At 37.3% G+C, this 17,429-nt stretch overlaps 1 long non-coding RNA gene across 2 annotated transcripts in view; it reads right to left on the bottom strand.

The window, feature by feature from the left end:
• The window catches only part of LOC111925931 (uncharacterized), an 88,850-nt gene that overhangs the window by 31,124 nt on the left and 40,297 nt on the right, over positions 1-17,429 (bottom strand). For both annotated transcript variants that reach the window (XR_015282780.1, XR_002862580.2), the window contains exon 3: positions 10,928-11,073. This is a non-coding gene — a long non-coding RNA (uncharacterized LOC111925931). The remainder of the gene's footprint in view (positions 1-10,927; positions 11,074-17,429) is intronic.

Below are 17,429 nucleotides of genomic sequence, written 5' to 3'. Positions count from 1 at the left end.
CTTTCTTCAGGTAAACAGTAGTACTCAGTAAATATTACAACACTTTCTGAAGTCCAAGGGGCTGAAGAACACACTTTCAATTAGGAGGAGAAAAAAAAAATCAAACCAAAAGATCTTTTAAAGACTTAAGGGAATACTTCTTTATGTAACAAGAGATTATTCTGTCCCTTGCATATTTGATGCGTTCTCCTGCCGCATCAGACAAAGGTATTGCTCTCAATTGAATCCCATGGAGCTGAAGTGTAGCTCAGATACACTGACAACGCTGGATTTTATAGGATCCAGGGATTTGCTTCCCCCTCTTCTCCCACTGTGAGTGCCAGTGGTCCCCTGCTTCCTGTCTCCAGCTGATCCCAGTAGTGGGATGGTGGAGGGTCAGGGAGAAGGGGAGGGGGTGGCTGGGGATGGGGGCTGGCAGTGTCTGACAACTGAAACAGATGATGCCGCACACCACCTATGTAAACAGAAATAGGCGCTGGGGCTGATGGAGCACAGAGATATGACCCTGCCCATAGAGCCGCTGAGTCTAGACTCCAGATGTGTTCTCACTGTTACCAGGCCAATTCAGATCCAACTGGTAAATATTTCTACCAGATGACAGTGGGCTCAGTTACAGAAATGAGGACAAAGGACAAAAATAGGCAGAAAATGAGTACTGGGCATTATTGCTGCTTAGAAAAATATTCTGCATAGTTTTGGAGATGTTAAGGGGCAATTATTTAAATAGATCATATACATTCTTTTATTTTCTTACCATGTTCAGCTGAAAACATTCCAAGTCAAACTGAAGGCTATTTAGGCAAATTAGTCACTTAAAATGAACTGAAACAGAGGTCTATAAAGGATAAAATAAAATTTATACTGGGACTTTACCATATGGACATACAGAAATGAGAAAAAACCATAGTGTTGATAACCTCAGGCTGGTAAATACCAGTTTATTGGGAAGTGAGTGTTATGTGATTTATTTACAGAAATGAGTGATTATGGAACAAGGACACTCTACAGAAACAAAATTCAGGACAGAAACCCCTGTCTGCTGGTGTTTCATCACCCCATATGTAAGATTGTGACTCCTGGTACATGTGGTGTTCAGAATGTCGTAAAGTGTGTTAATTAAGCAGCAACCAAGCACCACTGATGAAATCAAGGCTCTGACAGGATTTAATATGTTACTGTTTTACATCTGCCTCAGAAAACTAGAGGGAAAAACAGAGCTCTGCAGTGATCTGGGCTCTTTTCTTCTGCCCTCTTCTTCATATATGGTATCATGCCACATAACCACAGGCTAAAGTTTTGTCTTTGCAGAGAGTTGCAGTTCTACACTTGGCATAGTGCCAAGGGACTTTAAGCACAGGAGAATATTATCTATATCCTGAAGATATTTGCAATTTGCACAAAAGGTCTTCTGTTTGAGTCTCATGTTTGCAAGATGGCTGTCAATAAGTGATTTCAACAGGAGATGTGAACAGAAGACACACAGTTTTAAATGGTCTTTTTCACTAATTGACAAAAGTAGGAGTCCTGCTTTTCACACTTTGGTTGAGCTTTCCTGAGATTGTCTGGCAGATGAGTAGGACAAAAATCACAATACATCAATGGAGATAAGAGATAGAGTTTCAAATATAAAAGGAAATGAATAAACAAAATTTATTTTAAAATTTATTTTTATTCTTTCATATAATCAGAAGTTTCTATGAATGTTGTTATATTGTTTTTCAAACCATTTAGGGTTTAGACTAAAGATGTCTCTTGGCATGTCTCATACTGAACATGGTGAGAAATATATAACCTCAGCCTTGCAAGAATATTTTGGGGGTGTTTTCTCCTCACCCCAGTAACCGGTAGACAAATACTTTTTTATACATATATATATATGCCCATATATATATATGGGCATGCAAAAAGCATCCAGATCAGCAGAGATTGGAGCCATGATATCTATAAAAGCAAAGTTAGGAATGGCTTAGCTATTAAAATGATCACATTAAACAAGGAATAGCTTGGTGTCTCACTTTGGACTCATAAACCAGCAGCAGGAGCTTTGAACTGAAGAAGAAAGGCTCCCTAATCTAAATATTCTTTGAGAACACCTTTTAAATAGTTAACCTTCTAGTTATGTTATAACAGCAACTTCTTCTGTGCACACCTGTGAAGCGATTACTGTGTGTTCAAGAGACAGAGTGGATTTACTTACTAATTGGCTCTCCTTGCACTATGTTCCTTTGCTTTTTTTCTTCCCTCTCATCTTCCCTTTGTGTTTGAGGAGCTCTAGCCAAATGTTAAATATTCCTGAGGAGAAGTTTGCAAGCAGTGGTACAAAATGGTTTGGCTGAATACTCAGAGAATATCGGTATATACTCTCTGGTGAGCAGTAGTGTACTGTGAAATTGCTACATTTAATTGGGTTACAGCTGCTGATCATTTTGTGAAGCTATACTGGGGATTTACTAACAGATTATCTCAACACAGTTTCTTTTCTAATACCTTTTCACCCATATACAAAGGAAAAGAAGGTACAAGACTGAGAATATGTGAATCTAGACAGGCAAGACACTAAAACTCTATACAATAACACAGGGCTTCATCCTTCCAGAGGGAGCACACTCTTAGCATTTATACACCTAATGGATTTACACCAAGCTTCACAGTACCAAAAATAAACAATTAAAAAATTAAATAAATTATACATATAAGGCCTGAGGACAGAGAAGACAAAATGCAGAATTTTGGTTTTGGCAGAGAATAAAGGACATTGAGCAGACCATACCAGAGGAAAAAAAAAACAAAACCCTTTTGGTTTTTTTCACCAGGGGATGCCTTCTCTTCCATCATTGTCTGTTCTCAACAGGAATGATGTCTAAGAATTGACCCCATTCTCCACTCCTTTATCTCCTGAGAAGAGATTTTTAAACAGTGGAGAGCTCTTTGATCTGCTGGCTTCCTGTAGCTATTCACACCATGGTTATCCAGCAGCTCCACCTCTCTGGCCAGGTCAATGAACATGTAACAGTATCACATAGTACTCCCTAGAGAATATTAAAATATAGCAAGTATTCACCTTCCACAACCTGTCTCTCAGAAAATCTGCTGACTACTCAGCCTTCCTCCTCATGAATGAATCATCTGATTTTGACTGACTGGGAGTAGGTGAGGACCACCATGTCCCAAGAGTATCAGACTCCAAGAATGGAATGGCACATCCCATATTTCATTTATTAAGGGAAATACTAAGTGTTTTCAGCATCAAGATTAATTATCCCAAAGTTGTACACAAATATTTTTAATCTAGAACAAAATGCTTGGAAATTGAAGGATGAGAGAAATAGAGATAGAAACTCACGAGATAATATAAAGCTGAGAATGGGAAACAACTGACATTTTCATGTACCATTAATACCTTGCCAAAATATCCAAACTGCCACAAAATTTTCAAATATAGTTACATCAAAAAGTGATTATAATGTAAAAAGTCAAATATTTATTTCAAAACAATTCTAATCTAGTATCTGAAGAAAGTAGATTTTGATGGAAAATATTATTGATAACTGTGATGAAACAGATTTTTGAAAAACTGCCTGAAATAAAATAATCCCTTTTTCCAGTTCTGCACATAAATATTTGTTTGCCAATACAAATGCATTTTTTATATGCACACGTACTGTCTAAAGATACTATCTAGGCCATATAAAATAACTACTGACTTTTATGATCTCTCCCATCTTTTGTCTTTCCCTTTCCCTTTCCCTTTTCCTATTTTATTTTTATTCAGTTTCATAGGTCTTTATTTCTAGACTTTTATTTTAGACTCAAAACCTTTTTAGACATCCAGTTGTGTGCTCTTATACATTTAGTTCAATGTTCCTAGCATGTGTATTTCTTCATTTTTATCTAAAAGTTTTCTCACAGTCTTTGGTCACTATTTTCATAGGATATTAGAAGGCAATTCACAAAGTAATAGTGTATTTAAGTTTGGGAAGGGAACAAATATGATTTTATCCATACAAAAAAAATAAAGATTTTAAAAAGTGAATAGACATTTATTTTAGTTTAACTCATTTTTATTTGCAAATAAGACCTGTCACATTAGCACCGCATAAAATAATACACTTTTCCTTTTTTTTTAGAAATGGCTAAGACATCTTTTGATTCTTTTTAGAACAGTTGTGTTTTCCATTGATTGAAAATTGGTGCTCCAGAAAATCCCCACCAGAATGATGGGTAGGTACAATATAAGGTAATTAATGGCTATATTCATCCAAAGGTTAGCATGCAAGGGAGAAAGCTGAAATCAGAAAGTCAGTTAATTTGCAAGGGAATAAAAAAGACCTCAGAAAGTGCAGAATTACCAGAGGCAGAACAAAGAAGCCAAGACACCAGCAGGAATATTTAGAATGGGCCCACACGGGAAGTTTCTGAGCAGAGGACAGGAAGAGATGGGAATTCAGTCATTCCTAGTGGGAGTCAGGAGAGAGTTTGGGTTCACTGAGACACCAGCCAAATTCACAATGAGTTATCCTGGTTCAGAGATAAATCTCTTTGACTCTGGAGAAAACCCATGCAGGAAAAGGATCCTAATCTTCAAAAAGCCTCCAGGAAGACTTGCACACAAACCTGAGGAATGATCCAGTGAACAGTGAAACTGTTGGTTTATAGCAGGGAAATGAGGATAGGAACTGCATTTTTTGCTTCTATTTTCTGAGCTTCCTTTACTAAAACATTACAGTTTTATCCTTTATTTCTCAATTAATACAACAATGTTTAAAAAACAGACCACAGGTCTGAATGGGCTCTACACTTAGAAATTATGCAGTGCTTTCCAAAGGCTGGCAACTGATAACTTACACTGCTACAGAGCTGAAACGATCCCAGTACATTACTAGTCCCATCCAAGAGAATGCCTGGGTATGGTGTAGGAGCAGGAATGGGCCAAGCACTCCAGTAGGCAGCTGGGATGGGGCCATCCTGTTTGGAAGGTAGGAGAATTGAACAGTGTGAGCACCAATCAATTCATTCCAGTTTGCCTCAGTGCCAGTGAATCACACGACCGATTTGCTCGCATCTTCTGTGTATACATGTGCTGTGTCCCAAAAAGGCAGATCATAAACTGGCAACATCAGTCCATTTAGTAGGATTATTGAAAAGATATGAGAGCTTCAAGTGTGGCACTTTTTTTCAGGGTGAAAATATCAGTATCACAACAAGAAAGAGATCCTTGACGGTTGGAATTCTCACTCAAATCAATTTTACAGAATCACAGAGTAGATGAGGTCAGAAGAACTCTTTGGATATAGACTAGTCTGATCAAGGAGAATCAAGAAGAGCAGGCTGCCCAGCACCATGTCCAGTTAATTTTGAATAACTCCAAGGAGAGAGACCCTGCAAATTCTTTGGGTCATCTGTTTCACTGCTCAGGAACCATTATAGTAAAAGAGTTTTTCTCATGTTTAAATTGAATTTTCTTTATTCTGGTTTGTGCCTACAGCTTCTCATCATTTAACTGCATACCACTGAGAAGTGGCTGGCTCCAGCTATCTTAGTCTCTCTTCATACATCAGATGCTCCAACTCGTTCATCCTGTTCATGCCCTTTACTGGACTCAGTCCAATATTTCCATATCCTTGCTGGGGAGCCCAGTGATGAACCCAGCACTTCAGCTTTGTTTCACCAGGGCAAGGAGAGGGGAAGGCTCACCTCCCTCAGACTTCTGGCAAAACATCAAAAGGGGAAAACATAATATTTCAGAAGAATTATCTAGTGATTTCTAGATCCTTCCACAGAATTATATCAAAGTGCAAAAAGTATTAACTCAGTCAAGAATGTGCTTCTAAATCAACTTTATGGCCTCTTGTGATTTTTTCAGTGTGAATTTTTCTGCTTTTGCACCTGAGACTCCTTATTAGATATCCTACATTATCATTATAAGAAAAAAATATGTAGACAAAAAATTATACATGATAGGGAACGATGAATAAAATCCTAGTAATGATAAAATTATGCTAATAAAGAAAGAGGATGGATACTGATGAAGAACTTTTCCAAAGGAGAGCTCACATAATTTGAAATTACATTCCCATTTTTCTAGCATAATAGTCTATACAAATCATGGAAACAAATTATTAATATGTACTACTACACTGCCTGCAACAGTCTCAAACTGTGTTAACCTTGATTAGGGCTTGCATACTTAGAACATGGTTTTGATTGAATTAAATGGTATTTTGGCATGATTTTAGTCCATCATTTCAGTTGCTGTTGACAAAGACACAGCAGGATGATCAGTATTTTTGAACTATTGAAGTATTTTTAAGCAAGTGCATGGATTGCCTGTGGTAGCATTTGGAACCATTTAGAAAAAATCTGAGGGCTAAAATTTTGGTGCACTGACAACACCCATTTCTTCTCAACATTTAATCTGGCACTTTTCATTAATAATAGCAAAGTAATGCATTACCACTAGCACAGAGTAACTGGAAGATAATTATCCCTGGATGCCATGCTTGTAAGTTTCTGTCGTTACTACAGGGATCCCATGGTGTTTCCTTCAGTCCTCATAACCACATAGACCAGGTTATATCAGATTTCATGCTTCCTAGACTCCAAGTGTGGATAGCAGGGGAATACGGTGTGCTCACAGGTCTCACCTGGTATGAAATCACAATGCAAAGGGAGCACGACTCCAGCCCTCAGAGCTGAGAACTGCATATATAGCTCAACATGTGCAACACAAACAACAGCAGAACATTAAAATTTGTGTTCATTTGTCTAAATATTCTTATTTGGCTGTGCTGGAATACCCAGGGTTTCACTGGCAGAAATAGAAGTCCTTCCCAAATCTACCATCAGTACTTTTCCATCACAGATTTCCTGAAGGGAGGACAGGGAAGAAGATAAGATTGGACTGCAAACACCACAGAGTGTGTCTCTCCCACATAGCATTGGAGTGCACTTAGACCAGGGCAATGCTTCAGACTCTGCTACATCTCCAGCAGTAAATGAAACAGGGCCAAAGACATCATGCATCATTTTAAGTGCTGGCACATCCTGGAATTAGCTTGATCCATGCCTAGCTGGCAACTCCTTTAGGAAACCCCCAGCCATGGCTTAGTGACAGAGATCACTGTCAGGAGACAGTCCAGCCAAGACTAGACAGTTCATCAATAGGAACAGCAGCACTGGTCGTGCTTTGTGCCCTTGTACAAACACAGAAATTGTAGAAACATCCAGTCCTGTTCCAGAATATTAGATTTTTACATAAAAGAAAATTTATTCAAAATAGTCCCTCCTAGAAGCCACTGTTGATAGAATAGAAAATTGTGAGAAAGGATTGCCAGATACTTGCTATTATTTTTTTCTTAGTCCACTGTTTCTGTGGTTCTGTGCAGTATTTAGCCCAAGCTGAACATGGCCCTAATTTGGGGATGTTGGAAAAATCATGTACATAGATCAAACCACACTCTTTATTTTTGCCTCTAATTGCAGTGTACTTCAGGTGGCTAAAGGTTTGCAACTTTGAAGATCTTTTCCTTGTGGAATCCAAACTGATATAATGGTGTCTAAAGGCTCTGTAGTAGATAGTTGATTTTTCCTAAGCAACTCTCCCTACCTTTCATGCAAATTAAGACAAAAATTTAGCAATCTGGTCTACTAGAAGGTGTCCTTGCCCATGGCAGAAGGGTTGCAATTAGATGATTTTTAAGGTCCCTCTGAACCCAAACCATTTTATGATTTTACAAAAAATGAAGCTTTATTATGTATTACATTGTGATTAACTGACATCTCCTAGAGTAAAATAAGAAACCTCTACAATTTCCATCTTTAAAGTCTTGCAGAACATAACAGCTATAGTCTTTAGTTATCCAGTTTTAAGTCATACTTATAGATTTGCATCTTTCAAGAGAGCATTTTTTCACATGTTCTACAAAATAGCTGAAATCCTTCCAGGTAATACCTTTCTCCCTCTCTCACCTCCCCATCAACTTTCCTTTTGTTTTGCTCAAAAGTCTTCATGTCATCTGTCCTCCGGAACAACTTCATTACATAGAAATTGAAACTCCATGTTATAACATCTTCATAAAAAACAAATATAACTCATTTGTACAAGGAATGTAATAGAATTTTGCTTAAAGATTATCAGAGAAAATGACATGGAGATTGCAAGCCCGGCCATTTAGCAACTGACTAGCCTGACCAGGCTTGACACCCAAAAGTGATCTGGCTGAAATCTCTGAATATGTCATGTCTTGCACAATGCTCCTTCTGCCTTTGGTAATAATTTCTGTATCATGGTCAAGAAACTTCAATAGAAGCTGGACACCCTTGTTCTAGACCTGTGTGCAAGCATCCAGACTCCTAAACTGCTACACAGATGCAGAAAAGAGAATAAAATATTAGACCAAGGTAAGTATTTGTTCCAGAGGGATGTATTCCAAAGTGAGGAGTGGTCTCCAACATGCCATTTTCTAAAGCAGTGCTACATCCAGCATAGAGTCTGCACTCTTAATGCAATCTGAAAGTGTTTTAAACAGATTTCAATGAGGTGAGGATGACTAGCTCACTGAACTGTCACTTCCATTGCATTAGTATCTAGAGAATTCATTCATATACATAGGCACAGTAAAAACAGTGATCACTTCCTGTTCCACAAGTTTTTAGCTAGCAGTGAATAACTAATATGAATTGGTAAGCATTCAAAATCGTAGAAGAAGTGGAACTTCCTATTTGGGGGAAAAAAAAATCTACCACGTGTTCAAGGCTGTTTCATAAAAAATGGACTAATTTCCAGTCAAGCATGATTAAAAGACCTAAAATCCATTTTATAAAGACAAGTTTTTTCAGTCACATAAAGCTTCTGGTAATAAATGTAACTTCTATTTCAGTCTAATATAAAATTGATTCTGCAAAATAATTCTCTGTATAAGAACTTCCCTGCCACTCTTTTTCCACTAAACCATTTATTACAGAGATCAGATAAAGTGTAGCCTGACAGAAGACAACACTCATTCTCTGTTACTGAAAACAACACTGAAGCACTAAAGCACTATCTTCCACATGATGTGCATTCATTGGAATCATTTGATACAGATTCATTGATTAAAAACACATGTAAATCCATTTCACATCCAATATTCTGTTGCATAAAACCCACCAACAGACTTAACATCTGTTTTTGCAACCTGCATTTTGGTCTAGTTTTGTGCATGTGCATCATTAACAAACCTACGATATCAGTTTCCTGATCTCTGTATTGTTAAACACTTCAGAAGATCTTTTGCTTTGAAATTTACAATTGCAAAAACTATCATTTCCAGAAGGCCATAGACAAAACCTCTGTTCCTCCATGGCTTTATTGACTGAACATTTCCTGTTACATTCAAGAAACACTGAGTCCAGTAGGGTGTGGTACACAGTTAGGGACATTGTTTTGTTAAAATAATTATCTAGGGTCCATCAAATAAAGCATAAAACTAAAATCATGCCTTGAGACCTCATGGAACCAGTGGTTTTTATAATAATAAATACATTTACAAAAAAAAAACCAAAACACCAAAACTGATTTTTTGGTCAGTTTGTTGTTTCTTTGTTTATTTTGGTGGAGTTTTCAGTTTGGGGGGGTTTTGTTTCTGTTGTTGGATTGGTTTGGGGTTTCTTTTGCCAATCCTTCCTTTCCCAATCTATTGTAGAGAATGGAAGCACTGATTACTACATAAAAGTATCTGCTAAAAATCTGAGCTCTCAAAAAACACAGGCAATTTCTAAATCCTTAAGGTCTGTCTCATGCTCTCTTCAATACTTTCCTGCTTTTATTTCATTTAACTGAGACTTGGAACAGAACTTCTTTGGAAAGGAGAACAAGTCAGCTCATGTAAACCTGTGCAGCACTTCCTATTTTTCTGTGCAGAGTACTAGCTTAGGGTAAAATCCGTGTGCATTACTTTTTCCTCTGTAAGTAGAGTTTTCAGTCATGCAGCTGCAGTACATCAACTCGAATCTCTACATGAGCATCAAGAAAAAATGGAATTGTGCCACTCAAGGAATCTGTATAACCCACACACTCACTTTTCCCATTATACAAATTTCTAAATTATTGAATGAGGTATAAATTTTGAAGTCACAGGGATCAAAGAAAGACAAAATATCAAAGGCATCTAGAAGACAAAAAGTTAGCATCATGATCTTCAGCTTTGTTTCCAAAAATGTCAGTAAGATATCAGTTTCCCCAAGCTGTCTAAGTGGTAGGCATGTAGGTGGTTAAAATATATTTCTATTTTTATTGACTAATTGGAATATTTAGGCAATTGCTAAGGGGACGCTGTAAATATTTTAGATGCAGATTAGGTGCATTGGTCCAACCTGGAGCTATTTGTTCCTTATTATTGTTCCATTAACCATTGTATTTTCAACATTAATTTTAATGGCATTTCATTGAAGTATTTCATTAATGTATTTTCCTCAACTTTTCTCTGTGATCTTCTGAAATAATAATATTTTTTTGCTAATATGAAAAGAAAGAGAGGCAAGATGCAATGCCAGTGCAAACTAACAAACAATATTCCACTGCACTGTCAAAGGATCTGATGACTCCTTGTTCTAAGGCATGCTTTCAGTGGAATGGGAAGATTGAAAATGGAAAATAAATGGATGAAGGTAGATCATCACAGAAAAAGGAAATCATTAGAAGTCACTAAAAAAAGGAAGATGTAAGTTTCCCTCCTTACAAAGCTAATGGAAAAAAACAGGAGAGAAAAGAATCACTAGAGGGATTAATTTTTTTATCCAGACAAATTTTTAATTCTCTGTGTGCAACTATATAAGTGTCTACAGGACATAACATAGGTCTTAATACTCTTCTTCCCTTTGCTTGGTATTCATTATTCAAATGAAACTTTTTAGAACCCTTTAAAACAATCATCACATTTCTACTAACCTTTTCTTCTTCAGCATCTTTGCATGGGGAACACTTTAAAATTATTCTCTGTATAGATGATGTCCTGCAAAGCACCTCTGGGTTTCTCCATGCAGTGAAGATATTTCTTCAGCAGTTTTTCAGCAGTCTGCATCTCCCAAGTGTGCCTGGAGCAGAGGAGGGAGAAACAGTATTTGATTGAACACTACCCAAAGAGGAAAGGCCAAAGGTCAAAGTGGAAAGATGGAATTATTTTTCTCGAGGACACACCCATTTTTTCTTTGAGGAAGTCGTTCCCGTATCAGTATGCTTTGCAATGTTTGACCATGCTGCTGCACATACTAAGACAAAACATTATGAAAAGTCTCCAGCCCTAATATATCTTATATTTTAACATTAGCTGTGACAGTCACTCTATGACTAGCTTTTTATCCCAGGTGCATTTCTGTCTGTACCAAGAAAGCTGCAATTCAGCTTGCAATAAATATAACCCACTATAATAGATTCATTTTGAAATTTTCACTTCAGATGTAATTTATAAGGATTAGATGCTACACTACATGGTTCATAGAAACAATATAGAAAAGGCAATTATTGGAACTAATTAAAAATTCACACATCTGGGACTATGGAAAAACACTTCAAAATAACTATTTATCTACCCAAATTGATATCAGACACAGTGAGAATACAAGAAAGACAGATGGATGCTATGTTTCTGGGAATATATACACTGCTAGTGGGTAAAATTATTTTGCTCATATCTCTGTTTATAGTTGGAAAAAACCAGCCCTCAGGTTCCAATAGAGAATGACACAAAATGCACTTGTGCAAATATAACATGTTGGTGCAATTGAGAAGACCTCACATATGTTGAATTGACTACAACATGGCATAAGCCACTTAGGGCATTTGGTTAACACACTTAATTTAGCACAGTAATTGCTGTATGAGAGCAAACAAATTGCCAAGCTATTTCTTATACTGTGCTTAAGACCAGTTGTTTACCTTTCTTTTACCATGTCCTATTTACTTTTTTTTTTTTCTCTCTCTCTTCTTTCTTAATTTTAAGGAAATTTTCTGTGACTCTAGTAAAAAAATGGGCTCTGTGTTACATTCAGACATAGGAAAGTGCTCTTTTCTGAATGTGGTTTCTCAGGTTCGTGAAATTGACTGTATTGTAGTTTGAGTAATCCAGCAGCTTTCCTGAATAATTTCTGACATAACTTGTTTATTTGTTAGAATTAAATCAGCAGATACAATTTCCTACCACATAGGCAAGCCAAAAAAAATGCTTTGAAGTAATAATTTGTTTCATTAATATTTATCCCATGAAAACATTTGTCTAACATCTGAAAGTACTGAGCAGCTCTACAAGTGCTTCATAAGAAGGATGAATATGTCTAGTCACCTATCTGAGTTCTCTTGCTGCTTTGTATATTATCACTGTGAAAAACTATGAAAATAACCCATGAGATATTATGGGTTTAACCTTGATGGAAAAACAGCAAGTTCTTACTCTAGAGCTGACAACCAAGGAAAAGTAATACTAATACCTGAATTGAAATAATAGAAAATAGGGGGATAAATAGAATTAGCATAGTAAGTTATCTATACTTAATGGGTTTTCGTATATCTGTGATGTCTCCACAGGAACCATCTGCTTACTTCTCTTTACCATCAGTGTAGAGAGATACATGTGAACTTTAGGATGAGATAAATCCATGATTCCCATCTGACTTGACTACTAAGTGTGTTGGGACTAGCTCAGACATAGCTTCTGTGTGAGAAGCACTAACATTTGAGCAGGTGTATCCCACTCAGGCTGCCAAATTATTCCTAAGGTTTTTGTAGGTTTCTCAGCAGAGGAAGGTGGTTTCTTTTTAGAGAGAAGTTTTAGAGGAGGAAAAGGAAATTGTACTGATGAGGATTATGTTTTTTTCCTCCATGTACAGAGAAGTATTTTGGAAAAAAATCACAAAAAATTCAAGCAAGGACAATACAAAGATTGGCATCAACTGCTAAGGCCAGAAATTAACTTCTCTCCAGCAAATATGAATCCAGCAGGGAGAATAGGGAAGGGCCTTAATGAGAAAGTGATTTAAAAGAAAAAGGGAAATCACTGAATTGATATAATTTCCTTGGCACAGTTAAATTGAAATCAAGAATGTACCTTTACAACAGAAGTGAGAGGTTAGAAACAAAAGGGCAAAACCATATCTCTCAGAAGTAAAGATATTATTAATTGAGATTAAAGATGCTGGAATTAATTAGGAATGAGGATGTAATGAAAACTGCTTATAAAAGGTTTTCACAGTGAGGAAAAATGAGAGAGACTATAGCTTACACACCTTTCAGATGTTCCAGGAAAGCATCCTAGTAATACCCCAGAGAGCAGAACATGGAAAGAGGGCCAAGTGAAAAACAACATTGAATTATATCAGAGACAAGCAGGATGATGTCACAGCAACAAGAAAAGAAATATTTGGGATAGTTAAAGAGTTAGAACACATTTTTTTACTCACATTGGCTTTTAAAAACATACAGTGTAATAATTGAGTATTTTCTGTTTATAGAACAGGAGAGAAATCTGAAGGAGAGCGCTGTCTGTGAATCATCTGAAAAGAAACAGTACATTTTTGCATGTGTTATTCAGAGATACAATATAGAAGGAAAAAGAAAAGAAAAAAAGAGTCTTATTAATAGGGAATCGCTAACAAGAAACTGTAAAAGAAAATACTTGAGGAATTTTCAGAAATGGAAGAGGGAAAACCAACTTGAGGTTGACACCTCAAAAGCCAGTGGATGATGGAATTTTAAGAAGAGCATACTTGATTATAGCAATGACATCTGATGAAAATTGATAGCACAGGGTATTGAGTATGAGATTCAGCTAACAAGAAGGCATTTAAAATTTTACAAGTGTAATTTCAGCTGAATGAGACTAGTCTGTGATGGGCCTGGGGAAGAAAACTGGGATGACAGGACACAGCATACACAGGAGTGAAATATAAAGTGGTGCAGCAACTGGAAAAGGAAATGGGGACACAAATTAATTTTTTTGATTAGGAGACATTAGCACAAAGTTCACAAGAAGAAGGAGAGGAACCATCCCTACTTTTATTTCTTCAAGAGAAGAGAGAAATTTCTGTCTCTCTATTCCTCCCTGGTCACTTTCTCCCAAATTTCTTTAGTAAAAATCCCCATTTTTTTAGCCATATCATTACACTAACATAGCAAAGGGACATCCCAGTACTTCACCGTCGATTTTCAGCCCCTTCCTCCCAGAGGAAGTGCAGGGCAGTAAGGTGGTTTTGCACACAGATTGCTCACTAGCACTTGCTGATAGTTAAATATGTCCCTCTATGGGTGGTTATATGAATATAACCTGTCCCTGTCCTCCTTTGAGCCAGCAGTGTCTATCCTGGTCAGCAAGCTTCTGGCTCTCTAGCCACAGATGGTCTCTCTGGTAGCATAGCTACTGACTGATTTTTATTGATCAGCAGCAAACAAACCTCGCTGTGCACACAAGCTCAACAGCTGCTATTTCTTGAGTAGTTCATAATTCATGCTTTCTAATTTACTTTACCTATAGCAAGCTAACAGATATGCACTTATCATTTGTTGAAAGCAGAAGAGAGGACAACAATACTGATGGCACTGGAAATGATGACAGGCAGAATTACATTTTGTGAGTGGAAAAGTGGCAGAGTCATGCTGAGGTAAGACCAGGAGAGGGTCAAAGTCAAGGAATGTTGAAATAGCCCCTTGTACATGACCAGAGGCTAAAATGGGAACACCATTTGAAGACTGAGTTACATAAACAGCCCTTTGACATGCAGGAGAGTTGTACCAAAGCCAGGGTTTGAACAAAGAGCTGAAGGAAGCAACAAATATTTGAGGCCTTAGGTGGGTCATGAGTATGAAAGTTAATGTCGGCGATAGTGCAGAGAAAAAGACTATGAAAAAAGAAAGAAAAAAATTAAGTTGGCATGTACAGGGTAGAATGAGGTAGAGAACAAAAGGTATCAGCGTGATACAGGGGTGGAAACCACAGTCAAACACAGAGAAAAGCATAAGGGAGGGAACTTGGTGCTATAAACCATTACTAATGCATATCCTTCAGCACTTGTTTGAGCTGCTGGGTTTGCATCATACCATATTAAAACATAGCACTTTGTATGATTTTATGTTATTTGTGTGATCTCAGTTCCCCTTCCAGGATATCAAGAAATAACATACCCTATTGTTTTCTGCCCATCCACAACACACCAGCATAACTGCAAGTTCACTCTCTCTTTGTGGGTCAAGCTTTTTCTTTTATCTTTTTCTTCATTTTAAAAAAATATTATAGATTTGTTCCATTTTTGTGTCCCTGTATTTGTTTGCAGATTACCTCTCTGATGTCTTTCTCTGCCTAGCATTAACCCCCAGTACTCTTAAGAGTGTCTGTTCTATTAAATTAAGTCTGAATCTGTCCCAGTTCAAGAGTGGTTGAAAATCATTACCATTCTGATGGCTGTTCAGTGTCCTTTTTTAAATGAACTGTGATCATGGTCCAACTCCTGGTGGATGGTCCATATCTCCCAAGCACTGTTACAGCTGGCACTAATTAGCACCCTCATTCTCAGCCTTAGAAGGCAGGTTAAGCACCAGATTGTGCAGTGAATTATTTTCTCACTCCTGGGTGTGATCTACCTGTGTCCAAGTTGAAGCAGAATGCAGAAGCAGCAAAGGAAAGCCCAAGTAATTACTGCTTTTGCTGTGCCATCACTGTGACTCAGGTCAACAAGGCTTTTTACATTTTGTAATCATGGAGTCAAATGTGAGTCAAAGTCACTTATGAGATGCTCTTGAAAAACTATTTCTATTTTTATAATTCTTTAGTGAATGATAGCAATCTGAATGCTAACATAATAACAGGTTGACAGAAATATTTTATTACCTTAATTGCGGATAAGAAGTAATTCTCCAAAAAAGAAAGAGGGAACTTGTCATCCCACGCTTCAGTGGGATTCTCAGGCATATTCTGTTATTTAAGCCGAGTGCTATGAATGTCAGATGGTGGGTCCCCCAGGCTCCCTGGCAACCTGCATGCAACTAAGAAAGAGGCAACAGCTTGCTTCAAGTATCCTTCCTAGAGATGACATAGTTAGATAAACCCAACAGGGAGTATAGCACGTGGAGGGAGCAGTCTGGTAAGAGGAAACCATTCCCTGTGGGACTGGCTCCATATTGCCACATGAAATGTTCAAAACACTGCTAGCCAGGAAAGTTGAATTTATTGCTTAATGAGCAGAGGACCCGGAAAAGATCATTGACAACTGCAGTGTAAACACAACCATTTAATAGGGTGTTACTGAATGCCAAGAGGAAATTAAAAAAATCTGTCCTACAAGCAGTACTTTCTACCATATAGAATAAGATTAGAATAAATAGAGAACACATAAAGCAGCTGTAGAGAACAGATGAGATATTGGATATGGTGGAAAGAAGGGAAGAACTTATATCCAGAGGGCATTTTTTAGACTGCATCGAGTGTAAGAGTTGTGTAAAAGAAAAGATGAAGGAAGACAAGTTAGCATAACAGCAGCAGAGTGACAGAAGTAACGCAAAATGACACTGTGACATTATTAAGAAGCTCAGCAACACACTCAACCTCCATCACAATGTCATCAGGACAGATGGCAACAATTGGCAAAGACAAGGCACAGCATGTCTGGAAAGCAATAAGAGCCTATAGAAGAAAAGAAATAATATGAGCAGCAATGGAAAACACAAGAGAATAGTACAGATTTTTGTAGAGGTAGAACAACAATTTACCATCCACCCTGTGCGTATTTGTCTCAACTGCCTAATACATATGACATAATTTCCCAATTTGTCAAACATTTACAAAGAATCAGGGTTTTCACAGAACTCATTACTGTACATTATTATTCTTTTTAGTACCTGTGAGACCTATTGTGAAGGACTGCATCATGCTAGGTACTTATGTAAATATAAATTAAAAAATAATCTCTGCAAAATGAGCTTACAATCAAAATGCAGCATGAAACAAAATTTTTGGGTGAAGATGCAAGGAGGTGCAGATGCAAAGAGGTATAATGAAAAAGGCTGGTCTTCTAGGAGTGTCAGCAAAGGTCAGAGAGAAATGACAAAAAGAGGAAAGTAAACCTATGGAGAATGAGTCAGTATTGGGTTGTAAAGATCTCGCTTCTAAAATTAATTGGAAAAAAACAGGACAGTAACAACATACATGAAGGACATGAATGTAAAAAACAATTAACCTCAGATAGGAAGCAGAAACTTTAAGAGAAAATGTCAACTGTACAATTATACCTAGCGCAATATCTGAGACCAGGAAAGAAATAAGTAAACAAATTTTTGAGAAACAGACCAGTTCAGCCAGAGTGGTGTATGCCAAGCAAGACACATGAAGCTTGTTCTTCCTGCACCAGGGTCATCTGTCATGAAGTTCCCTCAGCATCACTTGGCAGTATCACAAAAAATTGAGCCTCCA

The sequence above is a fragment of the Cyanistes caeruleus genome, chromosome 2 (genome assembly GCF_971803275.1).
Source record: "Cyanistes caeruleus chromosome 2, bCyaCae1.hap1.1, whole genome shotgun sequence".
In the NCBI taxonomy this organism is placed as follows: Eukaryota; Metazoa; Chordata; class Aves; order Passeriformes; family Paridae; genus Cyanistes; species Cyanistes caeruleus.
The sequence above is the reverse complement of the archived record's forward strand: the minus strand, read 5'-3'. Positions and strand labels throughout refer to the sequence as shown.